This window comes from Emys orbicularis, chromosome 10, assembly GCF_028017835.1.
Source record: "Emys orbicularis isolate rEmyOrb1 chromosome 10, rEmyOrb1.hap1, whole genome shotgun sequence".
Classification (NCBI taxonomy): domain Eukaryota; kingdom Metazoa; phylum Chordata; order Testudines; family Emydidae; genus Emys; species Emys orbicularis.
The window spans coordinates 52179375-52196056 of record NC_088692.1 but is presented as its reverse complement, the minus strand read 5'-3'; positions in this window follow the sequence as shown (position 1 = coordinate 52196056).

Here is a 16682-nt window from a genome sequence, read left to right as displayed (position 1 = left end):
CAGGACTTTGGTTTGGACAAAGTAGAGACAGTCTCCTAAAGAGTCTAACCCAGTTAATACGCTTGGCTCAGCACATGCTGGTTAAGGACTCCAGGAGTTTTTAAAACAAGTGCTGTACATAATGCCAACCCTACTGGTGTTATTCCATAAGCTGCTGTGTTAGTTAAAGGCTCCCTGCAATCCAGACCATGAGAAGAGCTGTGTGGAGAGGCAACTCTCAGGGGAGTCGGCCAACCCAATTCAGGAGTGAAATACACAGTGAGGTAAGTTACGCATTGGCCAGAAAATCTGCGTAAGCGACAAGTCAGCGTAATTTGCACTGACTGGATACACTCTATAGGTGGCGTCTATACACCTCTTCTGTGGGCCACAGCCTTTTGCTTCACTGTGTCCATTTTAACCAGGTATAACCCTATGGCCTGCCCCATGAGATGGTCTAGATCTAACCCCCCAACTCCCGTCTGACACTTGCACTCCTTGTGGCCATCATGTGAATCTCTGGATGAACTCCCAACAGCTCCAATTAGCAATATACCTCATTGCTAATGAGTGACAAATCTACCACCACCAGCAACAAGGCGGAACTATTGCATTAGGGAATGGAGCTCCCTGCACAAAAGAGAGAGCTGGATTATTTTATATTGTAGGGAGGGAATTTTTAATGCTAGCTGCCTAGCTCCTGCTTCCATCAGATGCATGCTGGATTGCCGCTGGAACTCTGAGCATGCTGCGTGCCAGCCCCTGAGGGAGTGAGCAGCCGCAGCCAACAGCAGAGCAGCTCTACTTGGATCCAACTTCCGGATCAGGCTCCTAGGAGCTAACATAGGCAAAAAAGACATGAGGACTCGGGGCGGGGGGGTTAAATCAGGTTATTTGACAGCGTCAGGCAACTATGGTGCCAAAATTAGGGCTACAGCTGCACCTTCAGAGAAGTGGATGCACCCCACTTAGGGCTATTGAAAGCTACTGAGCACTCGCAGCCAGGGCCGGCTCTAGGTTTTTTGCTCCCCCCACCCCTCCCAACTGCACCCTCCTGCCGCCCCAGCCCCGGGTCACTGGTAACTCGCTCCCAGGGCGGATCATTCAGCAGGAATTTTGGATGTGCACAGAACACAGACAGGATTGGTTCCCATATGATTACAGAACTGCAGTAAAGTGGAACAATTTTCAGCTTGTGTGACTGGAGGATATCTGGATGCATATTATAAGACTGTCCTACATAAATGAGGAAAAGTTGAGGTGATTTGTTTCTATGGGGAATGCACTATCACAGTCTTCCTTTTAAACAAATAAAACTAAAACAAAACAAAAGGAATGGCTGTTGAAAATAGCAATTCCAGTCTTAATAACCACTGGGAAGCATTTCTTGCTCAATTTATTCTACTTTTTCTACAGCAAGTTACAGTGGATCAGTATATTTGATTTGGGGGAAATGAAGTAACAGCTGCCCAAACTGAGCTTGAGCACTCCTGAATTTTGAGAGTGTTCAAATCTGGAAGGCAGGTGCTAGATTCTCTTTCTGAATATTAGCTATATCTGGAAAGGAAAAGTCAATTTCTGCTTCCATGGCTCAGAAGTGGAAATCCTCCTAAGTGTATCTAAAGCTGCCCAGGTCCAGAGCCTCCCCTCCCTTACTTTTCATTTTAAATTCTAGGGGATCCACATACTTCCTTTGCTAGACTTCAGATAGAGAGGTGCACCATCCATTTAGTCCACCCAATTCCTTCTTTGGGGGAGAGCCCAGGGCTGGGGTGGCAGGAGGTGCGGGTGGGGGGGAAGAGCCCAGGGCTGGGGCGGGGGTGGGGGGGAAGAGCCCAGGGCTGGGGGAGCAGGGGAGTGCAGGTGGGGGCCAGAGCTGGGGCTGCAGGGGGTGTGGGCAGGGGAGAGCCCAGGGCTGGGGTGGCAGGAGGTGCGGATGGGGGCCAGAGCTGGGGTGGCTGGGGATGTGGGGGTGGGGGGGGATCCCAGGGCTGGGGCGGCAGGAGGTGCGGGTGGGGGGAGAGCCCAGGGCTGGGGCAGCAGGGGAGTGCAGGTGGGGGCCAGAGATGGGGCGGCAGGGGGTGTGGGCGGGGGAGAGCCCAGGGCTGGGGCAGCAGGAGGGTGCAGGTGGGGGCCAGAGCTGGGGCGGCGGGGGGGGGGGAGAGCCCAGGGCTGGGGCAGCAGGGGAGTGCAGGTGGGGGCCAGAGCTGGGGCAGCAGGGGGTGTGGACAGGGGAGAGTCCAGGGCTGGGGCAATACAGGGGTGCAGGGAGAGCCCAGGGCAGGGGGAGAGGCGGCAAAAAACCTAGAGCTGGCTCTGTTCCTACCATTCACAGCAAGCTGCAGATTAAAGTTCCATACTCCTTCCCCCACCCTTTCCTGTTGCTAGTGGCCAAGGGAATGCTGGGAAATGTAGTTCTTTCCCTGCTCCAGGGCTGGCTCTATAGGCAGGGAGCTAACCAAGGAACTACAGCACCCAGGGCCCCCTGTTGGTTCTCAGCTCTCATGCTGGATTCTTGCGCCCCTTGCAAATCTGCCGCCCCAAGCAACTGCTTGTTTTGCTGGTGCCTAGAGCCGGCCCTGCTCGCAGCTCCCTTAGTCAGCAAGTCTCAGGTTGAAGCTTGACTTTGCTTGAGCCTCCCTATACACATGCCAACAGCATACCTGCTCCGTTCTTTGTTGTCCTCCAAAAACGAGTAGGAATTGCTGGCCCCACAGCTGATCAGCTTTGCCCCTCCCCCCCCACCCCCACTGGAATCAAAGCAAGGGGAAGGATTCTAGAGTGCTGCTGGGTGCACTTGATCCCCCCAGGTGTGCATGGAAATCTCAGGTCTGGATACCTATTTCAGTGTAGGCAATAGCTCTTTATGATTATTCCACATAGCAATCAATACCAGGCCTTTTTTTCTGCTTAAAGGCAGCACAGGTCTGTGTAGACTGATCCCAGTGCAGACTGCTGGTGTCCCAGGGAATGTAACCCAGTTCCTTTGAAGCACAGTTAACTGGCTGGCAGGAGGTTAGTCTTACGGGTATATTCCCCATGGGTAGGGCATATGAGAGGTTCCAAAGCTGTAATCAGTGGAGTAGCATGGTAATGGGTCCATGGATGGCTGTAAGTGTGAGGTTTGAAGTAGGAATGCCTGAATTTCATCTATCCAGGTACTTACCTGACCTTCCTCACTGGTAAGCAGTAGTGGGGTTTAGCCTCACAATATCCCTGGGAGGCAAAGATGAGAAACTGGGCAGAAAAGGGGACTTGCCCAGGATCACCCAGCATGTCTCTGGCTGAGCTGCCAGTCGAACGCTCACCTCCTGAGCCACAGGCCAGCAGCCCACCCACTAGCCCCTGCTTTCTACCCATAGTGCATGCCACTTTCCAACTCTCACCAAGTGTATTTTTGGGCACCACAGGGTTTGTAGGATTAATTTGGAATCCATGGGTCTTTCCCAGGGCGATTCAGTTTTCTTTGTTTCCCCCCCCTGGACTGAGGCTAAGACACCCCCTCCGAAAAGCGAGGCAGCACACCAGCTCCACGATGTGGCGGTGCCATGCTTTATATTTTCAGGTGGATTTTTCCCACTCCCCCTTCCATTGTCTCACTCTGCTCCCTGTCTCACACTCTCCTAAGCTGAACACAAACAATGGAACAGTTGATCTTTCAAGCCCCAGATCTTTGCATGGGCTCAGCCACCCCAGCTTTGTTGTTATACCTGTCTCCTAGCTCCAGCCCCACCTACCCCCAGCAATGCATATACAGCTGTCTGAACTGGCACACTTAGCACATTTGCAGCCCCCTCTGGAGGTCACAGGGAGCACTACAGAATACAGCCGGGAGAATTACAGGTCGCAAGTTAAGATTCACGTGAAGAATAATGATTCCTAAACACTCCAGAAAGACAAATCTTTAACAAATTCACTCTCCAGTGTCTGAGCCAAGGACTCCATGGAATGCAGCCTAGAGTGCAAGACAAGCTGTGACAGGCATACAGCTGAGACCAGGAGCCAAGGCAGCTGAGGACACACCTGCGGCCTGGGAACTGGGCCGCTGGGATGCGGCTGAGTCGAGGGAATCAAGACACTGGAATGCAAGCAATCTGAGCACTGCGATGCAGCGAGCCAGGAGCTGTGTTGCTAGAATGCAGCTGAGGCTGGGCGGCTGGAACACACGGCAGCAGGAGCCAAGTTGCTGGGATGTGGATGGAGACAGAAAGCCAGGCGTTAGAGCGCCGCCGGAAGCCTGGGACATCCCCCTACTGCCTCGCTTTCGGGAAGCTTCCATTGGAAAAACAACCCTTGGGCCTGGCTCTCAGAGGCGAGTCAATAGTTTACAGAGAATCAATGGCCCGATGAATTTCATTTCTTTCTCTGTCTGCGAGCAGCTTCCCATCTTCTCAGAGGGATTCGTTACTTGCTGAATAATTTCCATGACTCATTCTTGGGCCGCAGCCTGTTCCCGGGCCACTCGTTGTCGACAGTCAGCATTCAAGCTGTGCTGGCTAGTTTTGATTGGACACAAGGGGCAGGTCACATGATGTGGTTTCCTGCTCCCTGGGAAGCGCGCTGCTTAGAATGAAGTTAACGGTGCAAGAGCTCTTGTTTATGTATTTAACAACTATGTCCGGTGCATTGTTTTCATCGGTGCTCTCCTGAAGCCAGGTAATCGTATGGCCCCTGGGGCCCCGGTATCTGAGCACCTGACAAACATTCATCAGTTTAATCTTCTGGGAGGTAGGGAAGTATCATGGTTCTCTTGTTACAGATGGGGAACTGAGGCACAGGGAGCTTACATGATTTGCCCAAGGTAACACAGGAAGCCTGTGACAGAATTGAGAATAAGAACCCAGCTCTGCCGAGTCTCAGTCCAGTCCCAAGCAAACATGAAATGAGTGCAAGCCAAGACAAAGAAGTTATGGAAAAACTGGAATGAAGGATTGCAGGGTCATGTTACTAGCACTAGCCTCACTCTGCTTTCTCTGGAACAAGAGGAATGAGAGAGAGTTCAGCTTCTCCATCCACTCAGAACGCACCAGCTCTCTGGATGCTAAATGGAGGATTTCCAAAAACAAACTGCCTCTGACATGAACAATTATCCAGAGGCCATGGGTCTCCTTGACTCTTTTGGTACCACACATAGATTAGACTGTGATTTCACAGCGTCATTGCCTTGAGCCGTACTCTGGTCTGCTCCAGCGATGAGGCTAGCTAATTAATCACAGATGTTATCCTCTTTGAATACGCGATCGAGTGAGATTTAGAGGTGAGAGTGGACGGCAGGCTGAATACGAGCTTGCAGAATGGCCTGGTGGCAAACAATAACAAAGCCATTGTCATGTTGGGTGGTATGTGCAGAAACATCATGTCACAGACCAGTAATAGTCCCTTCTGTATTCAGCACTGATGAGGTGCACCTAAAATACCACACTCAGTTTTGGGCATCTCAACACCAGAAAGACAGCAACAGATGGAAAGGGGATGAGCAGGAACAATGATGGCAGGGGTTGGTATAGGCCTAGAGGAAAGGTTCAAAGAACCAAACACATGCAGCTTGGTTACGTGATCAGCAAGAGGATATGGGAACTCCTATATGTCTATTGAAGGTGGGGGAGAGGCACTCAGACCCTACAGTGATGGGTGCCCGTAGAGACCAGAGTAACACAATGTGGGTCTTTCCGCCCTCCCCCCCCCCCCCCCCCAGTGGTTGATCACATTGAGAGGTTTGTGAATCCACTGCTGCCATTCAGTACCAGAGTTGGTAGTTCAGATCAAGCAGCAAAGGGCTATGCTTTCAGACATAGAGGATCCTGGGTTCCATTCCCAGTCGAGGGCATTGCTACACCACAATAAGCAAATAGAGTCGTTAAGGGGATTAGAGCTATAATTAATGGCATGAAACTGAGCAAAGGAAAGTTTAGGTTGAACTCTTCCCAACAGTTCAATCTACTGACCTGTGGAAAAGTCTCCCAAAGGATGTGGTGAAAACCCCAATGCTAGAGTCATTCAAAACTAGCTCATAGCAAACACTAGTCAGGCAGAGCTCCCGTTAACTTCTGCCTGAGTTAAGGGGCTGCCGGGAGTGAGCTCGGAACGAGGGACAATGCTGCGCTGGTGCAGATAGGATGACCTCAGGGGTCTGTCCCATCTCTCAGATTCCACAATGGCCCAAAAGAGTCTGCCTCACCAGCCCAAAGCAAAGGCTAAGATGGCCTCCAGAGCCTCTCAAAGGAGCCTCAACCCACAGGAAACCTACATGTTTGCGGTGTAGACCTCCCCAAAGCAACCCAGGTTTATCTGAAAAGTCACTGGCCCTTCGAGCAAATCTGGCTGGAGTTCTAGTTTCCCATTCAGTTTTGGGTGTTCCTGTGAAGGTCAAAGTGAAACTCAGTGGGGCAAAGTGGACAGATAGAGCTCAGTGTGGGCACCAGATGGGGCAAAGGTGGATCACCAGCACACAGAATGTTTGTGTGAACAAACATGCTGATCTGTGCCCAGCACCTGCTGCTATCCAGCAAGCATCTTCTCCTTCACTGAACTGTGATGGGGCAAGGTCACTGCCAAAGAAAAAGGGGTTAACTCCAGCTCAGGCACCCCCTCTCTTCCCTTGTGCAGATGCTCAGGAGAAGGGCACTGCTTGGGCAGCAGGAGGGGAGAATGGTTGCCTCTAGGGAGATAGGGCTCCACCAATGGTCATAGAGATTGGGTCTAGTCCCTTCTGGAGGAGTGCCCTATTCTAAGCACTGGGGTGTTGTAGGAATACAGGCCCACACTGGGCCTGGGTGTCCTATGGTTTTAAATTGAGTGTTACCATTAGCACAAGTGAGAGGCTCAAAGCAGATAATTAAAAAGAGTGAGGTCACGAGAAAGAAGGATGATTTATGTTCAACTTGGAGTGACCCTTGAACTACCAGTGTTATCTTATTGAAAGTTTGGGTTGAGGGAATAGAAATGAAGAAAATATGGTTAATTGGATCTCAGGTGCCGTAAATAATTGGTTTATTTAGTTTATTATAAAGAAATGCTTAGTGTTGGGAGAAATATGGCAAAACAAGATAAGGAAAAAATCCTTGAAGAGAGAGAGGCCCAGCCATTAATCTTGTCTTGACTGGGCCAGAAGACAGAGTTTAGCCCTACACGCCCTCATCTGGCCTTAACTAAGGTCCAAAACCCAGCAACGACATCACTGGTTTGTTATAGTGTAGAAAAAGACAAGATTTCGAGAGGTTTTTTTGTCAGAGCTTTTCCTTGCCCCTCTGTAGGCGAGTCATTATGGGAAAGCGTCTCCCTAGCCTGAGCCTGTTGTACTTGGCCAATGCTTGTGACTGTATTGTTGCTAGGTTATAGACTATAAGGGGGTATTTGCTCGTACTGATATTTTGGATGTAACCAACATCCAGCGGCCTTTGGACTCTTAAAAGAATGGGGAGGGGGAAACTGAGTCACGGTAAGCTTTCATTAACTCGTTAGGAAAATCATTTCTAATAGGCTTGATTTTCAGAGGTGCTGGGCACTCACAAACCATGCTGCAGGCACTCACACCTCACAGAGCCAGGACCCTTGCTCCTTCAGCACAAGACCTGCCAGCGACTAGAACTGTTTCTTCTATGGAGTCCGTTCCATCAGCTTACATGGGCATCTCTAGACACTGCAGTATGATCCTGCCACCATTCTCTACACTGCAGTCCTGGGGCATAGGGCACAACTCTGACTCCTCATCATCTCCTGCCAGCAAAGAACCCAGCCCCTTTGTTCCCCACAGTAGTTCTAGCTGAGTTATTGATCTGGTCCCTGTTACCACTGTACCCGAGTGCTTCACCATCTTTAATGTGCTCATCCGTAGAACACTGCTGTGAGGTAGGGCATGGCAGTTATCACCTTTTCAGATAGAGAATCGGGGCACAGAAAGGCAAAGAGACTTGTCCAAGGTCACACAGAATCTGCGATGGAGCAGAGTTGAACCAGGGTCTTCCAAGTCCAAGGCTAGTCCCCAACCACTGGATCATCCTGCTTCTCTGCTCTGCTCTGCTCACTCTGCCAAATGACTTTCTATCTCTCACAGGGCAACATTCACCCTTGTGCTACACAGAACATCCACTGTTGCACTCTGGGAACATGCTGTGTCCCACTCATGCTCTTAAAGAAGGCACACACGCTGCATAGGCGCAGGGTGACTCATCCCCGCAGAGAGGAGCAGCCCGCGTCTGAAGAACCATCTGCCCTTTCCCAGCCAGCCCCTCTGCTGCGGCTGGAATGCCAAACCACAGCAGAAGAGAAAGGAGAGTGAAAAGCAGCCCAAGGTGGAGAGGGCCCGGGCAGTTAGAGAGGCCCAGATGCTGTGTCCATCCAACCACTGGTTTTCCAAGGGGATGTTGCTCCCCACAGCATCCCCGGTTTGAAACCACCCTTCCTTTTATGCAAACTGACAGCTGTCAGATGCATTATCTCTATTGCCATCAGTGAGATGAGGCCTCAGTCTCCCGCAATCACATTAATTTGTTTGCGCCACAGCCCCCGGTCTCCCTCCTAGCAGGTTTGTTTGGTTTCACGGACTTTACTAGGGAAACAGCGAGGCGCAATTAAAAAGCCCTTGGAAGGCTGAAGCACGTGTGTGACACTGGGTGTTTGAGAGGTGATGGGGGAATGAACCCTATCTACAGGGGGAAGGCTTGTGGTTTACACATTAGGATAAAAGAGCAGCTATAGCCCTGGTGACAACACTTACTGGAAGGGAAAATATCTTGCTGGTGCCAGCAGGAGGCACTTTACCCAGTGTGAACTGAGAATGCTGGGGGTGCAGGGGTACCTCAGAGAGTGGAGACTGGAAATTGCTCATTGAAAGCAGAAGTGGGGCTGTCCCCACATGTGTGCTGTGGGGGCACTGTCTGATATATATTATACGTCCCCCTCTCATCCACAGAAAATGTGCGGCTGCTCCAGCTCTTAGTTAAGGGAGTTAGTCCTTTGGCTGAATGTACAGCAGCTAACATTCCTACCTCTAGAAATCCCTGGTAGGGACCACAATGATGGTTGATTCACTAGAACAATAGGAAAGGAGTCCCCAGACTAGCAATGAGTCAATAGCTCACTACGTATCTTCCACTTGATGAAACTAGTCCCCTTTCTTGCTTACAGAATATCCATGAGCCGATCAGTAGCCCCTCAGAGTCCCGTGTTATTCCCATCTATTCAGTGAATGTTTTTTAGAAGTTTTTTACTCTACAGCATGATTGTGACCATTCTAAATAAGTTACAATTGGCCAGATAAATCATATGGCAGTGTCTTGCTTCCTTGAGGGGCTGAGTGCCCAAGCACTTTTGGCATGAATACTTGCAAATTAAAAATTCACTCTCTGTGCACTCTCCACCTGCAGCTTTGATAGGTGGCTTCTCATGGACTTTTTGGCCAGTGAAATGCCATCACAGAGAGATGTGTGGAGTACAAACCCAAGAGGGACGTGAATCTAGCTGGAGGTAATGGACTTAAAATCTGGAGCAGAGATTCCCAGGAAACGGGTTGCTACCACGATCCAAGTATTATATTATTATTGTTTAGCCCAGCTGCGTCCGGGTCTAAAAGCTGGAAGAACTTGCAATGCCCGCCTGGTGCCAGCAGGGTGAGTTGCCAGCCAGTTAGGGGGGAGATGCAGCACTGGACATTGCTCTCTTCTATTATGGAGGTGCCGTAGCGATTCCATAGCAAAGGTTGCATGGAGGTTAGCTCTTAAGGTAGGGACTAAAGGTGAGATTTTCCAAGCAAACTAAAAAAGATTTGGACGCTCAGTTCCCATTAATTTTTAATGGAACTTGGATGTCCAGCTCCCTTGGGCACCTTGAAGAAAAATCTCATCCTTACTCTCCCCAGATTTACAGTCTTTGTGGCCAGACGGACACCCATCGAGGCTCTGCCAGGAAGCGTGTTGATTTGACATGGACAGTGCTGGAATGCAAAGCCAAGAAAGGCCAAACCTGGAAGGGTTAAAGCAAACCCTACTGTTCGGCATATCGGTGCCTCCCTGCCCTTCCCCCGCAGCTGCCACTTCTTGTTAGGAGTGAGTGACAGACAGGAGCTGGGATAGAATGCCATATGGGCTGTGTCTTGGGAAGCCGCTGGGAAACGTGAGAGGAGTTCAGGGATAAGGCATCTTGCCACCCGCTGGAAAACAACACACACACACGCACAGAGATCTAAGCCCATTCTGATCTCACGTCCATGCTTTTACTCCAGAGTAACTGCCCTGACCTCAGTGGAGCTGTGTCTGATTTACACCAGTGCACGTGAGATCAAAATCAAAACTGGGTCAGGCTCAAATTTATTTCTTCATTGGATCCATCAATCTACCATTGTACACTAGGTGCACATGGTACAACAGTGAAAATAGGCATGCAGCACACCGGTACAAGTTAACCCAATGTGAGGCAAAGAATTCCACCACCTGGCAAATGGAGATAGAAAACCAAAGCCCTTCCAAACTCAGTACACCTCCTCAATAAAAGCCTGGACAAGAACAGACGGGCCTTACAACTTGCCTGCGAGATTGAGAGACCCAGGGCCCTTTGGGTCAATGGAGAATGTGAATTCCAGAGTCCAAGGCCCTCCACCGCGGACAGATCCCAGGCGTATTAATCTGCAGAGCCTCAGTTCAGGCATTCCAGTGGTTCTCAGGGATGGAAAGCCCTATGGAGCTCTGCACTGCTAACTTTGCAATAGGAAAGACCCTAAAAATGAAGGGCCCTGTAGCTTAGAACCAACATCTTGAATTACACCTGGATGCTGACTGGAAGCCAGTGCAGTTTGGGGAGCATAGGTGCCATCTACCCCATGCGCACTGCTAAAGCAAGCAGGCAGTTGCATTTGGCACTAGCTAAAGCTGATGAGTAGTCCCCCAGGTGCAGCCCAAATCAGAATGTAAAGCAGTCACACAATATGGAGGGGTTATAGCCCGGCTAACTCTGGGGAGGGCCCCATTAAAAGGCACAATCACAACAATCTAGCTAAGCACAGATGGGAAAAGTGATCAGGCCACCCAGAACCAGATGGGAAACCAGCAGCTTGGGAAGCATAGAAATAAAAGGCAGTCATATACCTGCAGTGGAAAGGACTGGTTGAATCTCCACCACCGGTCTGAGCCCTCATCTACCTTTCCTCCAAGCCCAAATGTCTGCTAAGTACTGGGAAACTCAGGTAGCCTCACAGGTCAGATCAGATGAAAGAGACACACACAGATGAGCATCATCTTCAGAATGACAGAATGACCCGAGGGTTTCCAAGCCTCCAGGATTATCCTGGAGTCCCCAGGAATTAAAGATTAATCTTTAATTAAAGATTATGTCATGTGATGAAACCTCCAGGAATACATCCAACCAAAATTGGCAACCCTACCTAAGGGTGAGCAGCCTGGAGCTCATAAGGAGACCAGCCTGAGAGCAGGTAAGGAGACTTCCTACTTAGCACTAGTGCCCTGTCTAAACAGGAAGAGCATGAGGAGCATAGGCGTGCGCACGGGGTGTGCCGGGTGTGCCTCAGCACACCCTAATGCCCTGAGCTCCGGCTGGGAAGGCTGCTCCTCCCCCTTCCCCTCCTCAGCTGTTTGCCGGGCAGGCTCAGTTCAACTGCTTCCTGCTTCCCTGCTCCGGCAGGGGCTGAGTGAGTCTCACAAAAAAAAAAAGCCTTAGGGTTAGGTGCGGGTGGGAGTGCGGGGCTATCAGCAGCAGCACAGCCAGCCCCTGCTTGCCTAGGGCTGCCCTGCACCTCTTGGGCTGATGGCCATGGCAACCACATGAATGGCTGCTCCCTGCCAGCCAGGCTCCACTCCAGCCACAGCAGGCATCAGGTGACCCAAGGGAGCCCAGCTAGGCTAGGGCTGGGTGCAGTGGGAGAAGCTCCAGATACCGGCAGGAGCCAGGGCCGGCGCTTCCATTTAGGCGACCTAGGCGGTCGCCTAGGGCACCAGGATTTGGGGGGGGCGGCATTTTGCCGCCCTTGGAGGCAATTCGGCGGCGGGGGGGTCCTTCCGCGCTCCGGGTCTTCGGCGGCAATTCTGCGGCGGGTCCTTCACTCGCTCTGGGACCCGCCACTGAAGTGCCCCGAAGTCCGGGAGCGCGGAAGGACCCCCCCACCGCAGAATTGCCGACAACGACCGGGAGCGCGGAAGGACCCCCGCCTAGGGCGCCAAAAACCCTGACGCTACTCCTGGCAGGAGCCATGCAGGAGTGGGGGAAGAGAAGCCCCAGACGGGGCTGGAGCCACGTGGGGGGAGGGAGTGGGGGGGGAGGAGAAGCCCGGTCCCTGGCAGGAGCTGCACTGGGGGAGGGAGGGGGGAAGCCCGGACCCAGGCAGGAGCTGCACTGGGAGGGGGGAAGGGGAGAAGCCCGGACCCCGGCAGGAGCTGCACTGGGGGGGTGGAGGAGGGAGGAGCCACACTGGGGCAGGAGCTGCACTGGGGGGGGGGGGGAGAAGCCCGGACCCCAGCAGGAGTTGCACTGGGGGGGAAGAGGAGCCACACTGGGACAGGGAGGAGAAGCCCTGGACCCTGGCAGAAGATGTGGGGTTGAAGTCCCCATCTCGGGAGCCCCAGCCACCCTAGTGGCAAAAGTTGCAGGGCTGAAGCCCTGACCCCACTCTGTGTGGAGCTGGCCTGAGCCCCTCTGTCTCCCATCCCACCTGTGGAGCTGGGGCTGCGTGCTTCTGTGGGGCAGTGTTTGGCTCCATGGGGAGGCTAGGACCCTCATCTCATGGTAAGGGGTCCAGGGCCAGGGGGGTTGGATAAGGGGTGGGGGCAGTCAGAGGACAGGGAGCAAGGTGGGTTGGATAGGGGATGGGATCCCAGGAGTTGGTTAGGGGCAGGGGTCTCTGGAGGGGGCAGTCAGGGAGCAGGGGGGGTTGGATGGGGCATGGGAGTCCCACGGTCTGTCAGGGGGTGGGGGGTGGATAGGGGTCAGGGGACAAGGAGCAAGGAAGGTCATGGGGGGGTCTTTGGAGGCGGTGGTCAGGGGACAAGGAGCTGGGGGGGGTTGGATGAGTCAGGGGTTCTGGGGGGGCTGTCAGGAGGCAGGGGTTAGGGGAGACAGGGAGCAGAGGGGGTTGTATGGGTCAGGAGTTCTGGGGGGGGCCTGTCAGGGGGTGGGGAGTGGTTGGATAGGCGTGGCAGTCCTGGGGGGTCTGTCTAGGGGTGGGGGTGTGGATAAGGGTCGGGGCAGTCAGGGGACAGGTAGGGGGTAGGGTCCTAAGGGAGCAGTCAGGGGACAAGGAGCAGGGAGGCTTAGATAGGGGGAGGAGTTCTGGGGGGCAGTTAAGGGCAGGGATCCCAGGAGGTGGTAGTTAGGGGACAAGGAGCAGGGGAGGTTGGGGGTTCTGAGGGGGGCAGTCAGGGGGCAGGAAGTAGGAGGGAGTGGATGGGGGCAGGATGGGGGTGGGGCTAGGGCAGGGTGGGGGGCTCCCTGGGTGCATACCCTAATGAAATGGGCTGCGCACGCCTATGTGAGGAAGCTGATCATCTTGCTGGAGGTGGTGCTGCCCCTCCCCCTGGAAGGTTAGCCGAACCAGGCACACAGCCTTTGTTTGGGGGATCGGAGCCTGGGGCCTGAATTGTTGTTCCATGTGCTCCTTCCCAGGTGCTTCATTAAAGGAGATACTTGGGACTTGTTTGGTTTGGCTTCTCATTACCCTGATGTGTGCAAGCAGATTGGCTGATGCCCAGTTGGGGGAAGGTAAGGTGGGGCTCACCTGCAGTGCCACACCTGGCCAAAAGGGGGGGCTTAGGGTGGCCCACCCACACTGCCTTGGCTCACTACAGCAGGGGTGACAGAACAGAGCCCTCTGGTACTCCGCACAAGAAAGCCCTTGAGTAAAGAACAATTGCCCAGCACTGCCCTCCACCTCCTTGCTGACATGGGAGACTGGAGCCCCTCTGGCTCAAAGTCCTCTAGCCCTGCCAGCCACCCCAAACCAGTCAGGAAGACTTTTTGGTTAATGGTATCGAAGGCAGTCGATGTCTGAAAGGATCAAACACAGACACCTAGTCTTCATCCATCACCAGAGGAGATCGCCAATCAGCTGCTCTAGGGAGGATGGTCTAGCAGATCGACCACAGCAGTGGGACTCAGAAGACCTGTGTTCATTCTTGGCTCTGCCACAAACTTCCCAGGTGACCTTGGGCAAGTCACTTGCTCTCCCCTGTGCCTTAGTTCCCCATTTTGGCTACAGAGGTAATAGCATTGCCATTAATGACTGTGAGGTGCTCAGATACTATAGGGACGAGGGCCAGGTAAGTACGTAGATAGACAGAAACTAGTGCTGGCCCAAAGCACAGGGGCTCTCCTCAGCTATTGTGCTCCAGGCTCTGACCTCTGCTAGATCCATAACCACCAAGGTGACAAGCAGGCAGCCTCCCCTCTGGGACTGCTTACACCAGGCCAGGTTCAGGGAGTCTGGGTGTGGTGCGCAGGTTGTGTCAGTCGGGAGCAGAAGAACCCCTCAGGCCTGTCTGGGCCCTGCAGCCTGGGTCCCCTGGCACACAGCAGCACATCTACGCTATGCATACCTACATGCACTGTGCAAAGGACGCATACACTTGCCAACACATGTGCCAGGCCTTACATGTGACCACACAGTGCTACCAGAAACAGAGCCGAGTACCCATCTGGGGATGAGCCATGCCCCACAGCCCCGAGCCCCCTGGGTGTGTGGATCCCACAGTCACCAACAGACAACACACATCATGTCACCCACACTGTTAGGAAAAAGCAGGCCACAGGTTCTGTTCGTCTCCATGCCCATTGCTCCTTCCTTTTATACAGAAAGACCCTCTTGTCTTTCCAGCTCCTTAGACAAGTCAGCACCCCCCACATACCTTCCCATTCCCCCAGCTGAGTGACAGTCTGTCCATTGAGACAGCCAGCCCAGCCTCCAATTGTCTGAGCTTTCCACAGCTCCCCCCAGAGCAGGCTGCTGTAGTCTCAGCCTGGCGGTCAGTGGCGAATGAAATTAGCAATTCAGAACCAGAGACTCCCTTAATAGTGTGACTAATAAGCCTGCGCCCAGCTCGGTGTACGGTGGTGGCTGCCGCGGCAGCAGTAGCAGCTGCTCCAGCATGCCCTTGGAAACGAGCTGCCGTGACCTCAAGGGCTCTCCTTGCATTCTAACCAGGATGCTGTGGGCCATCAGCATTCCCCCCATACCTGGGGGAGCCGGAGAGCCCCGCCCCCAGCCCTGTGCACCACTTCCACTTTGGGAAGCAGCTGCCAGTGACTGCAAAATTCTGGGTCACACATTAAATCTCTCTCCTTTCATCTCCTTATCTTGCTGCCTTCCCATCTCTTGCTCCTTACTGGCAGGCAGTGCTATTTCATCAGTAGCAAACTGAGTGACAGTATGGTGCCGAGGGACGGGGTGATAGAGGCATGGGGCCAATTCCTCCCAGTAAGGGGAGGTGACAGAATTAGAGGTATGGGGCAGGGTGACTGGGGGAGAGGAATCACTAGTGGCTGGGGGGCAGTGGGGGCTCCTCCACTATGCTTCCCTATGGTGGGGACCCAGCAGTGGGACATTCTGCAGAAGGAAGAGCCTGGGGAGACTGGCTGGAGCCCTGCAGCAGGAAACACACCCAGGGATTGCTCTCTGCGAAGATCAGAGGGACTCAGCACCACCCTGAACCCCAGCTGCCATGGCAACTTCTAGCATGTTACCAGAGCCACAATTTTGGGGTTCTGCTCCAGACGCCTACACGCCGCCTCCCCGCAGTGGACACAACCCTTCCTAACATCAGGGCCGGCTCCAGGCACCAGCGAAGGAAGCAGGTGCCTGGGGCGGCCAATAGAAAGGGGCGGCAGTTCCGTCCGTTGTTGGGGCAGCACGTTTGGCTCGGCAGTGGCAGCACTTCGGCGGCAACTCAATCGGCCCGCTTCAGTCTTCGGCGGCACTTCGGCAGCAGCTCAATCGTTTTCTTGTTGTTGTTTTTTTGCCGCTTGGGGAGCCAGCCCTGCCTAACATACAGTAGCAGAGACTTGGCCAGAGGAAGCCATCTCATCCTTGCCTGTCTTTGCAATTTGTCCTTCCATGGATGGCCCAGTGGCCAGGATGCTGCTAGCCTGTGACGCAGGAATCCTGGGTTTAATTCTCTGCTCTGCCACCATCTTCCTGGGTGACCTTGGGCAAATCACTTAGCCTCTCTGTGCCTCAGTTCCCCCTCTATACCATGGGGATATTAGCACTGCCCTACCTCACAGGGGTGTGGTGGGGATAAATATGTAAAAGATTGAGTTGCTATGGTGATGGGGCCACGTAAGTGCCATGGACATTCATTTGGCCACAGAGAGGGAGAACAACCAGACCTGCTCCTGCACTGCAAGTCCTTTCCTTTCTCCCCCTTGCATCATTTCCAAGAGCAAAGAGACGGGAAGAAAGGAAGGGGGGAGGGCTGGGGAAAGGTCAGAGAGCTCACCTTGCACAGATGAAAATCCAGATTCTTTCAAACAGAACAGCTCAAAGTAGATTAGAGGAAGGAAAAGGCTGGGATAAAAGGTGAGCTTACAAAGGCTTCCTCTTCCCTCCCCATTTCTGAAGGGTAGCAAACCACAACGCTGCTTCAGAGGGAGACTGAATGGATGTGCCTCAGCCTCTAGCCACTGCTGTTGTTTTCAGGCCATTAGCAGCATCGCTGGGTGACAGGCAATGCCCCCCACTGAAGGAACCAAGGAGCAGTCAATGCAAT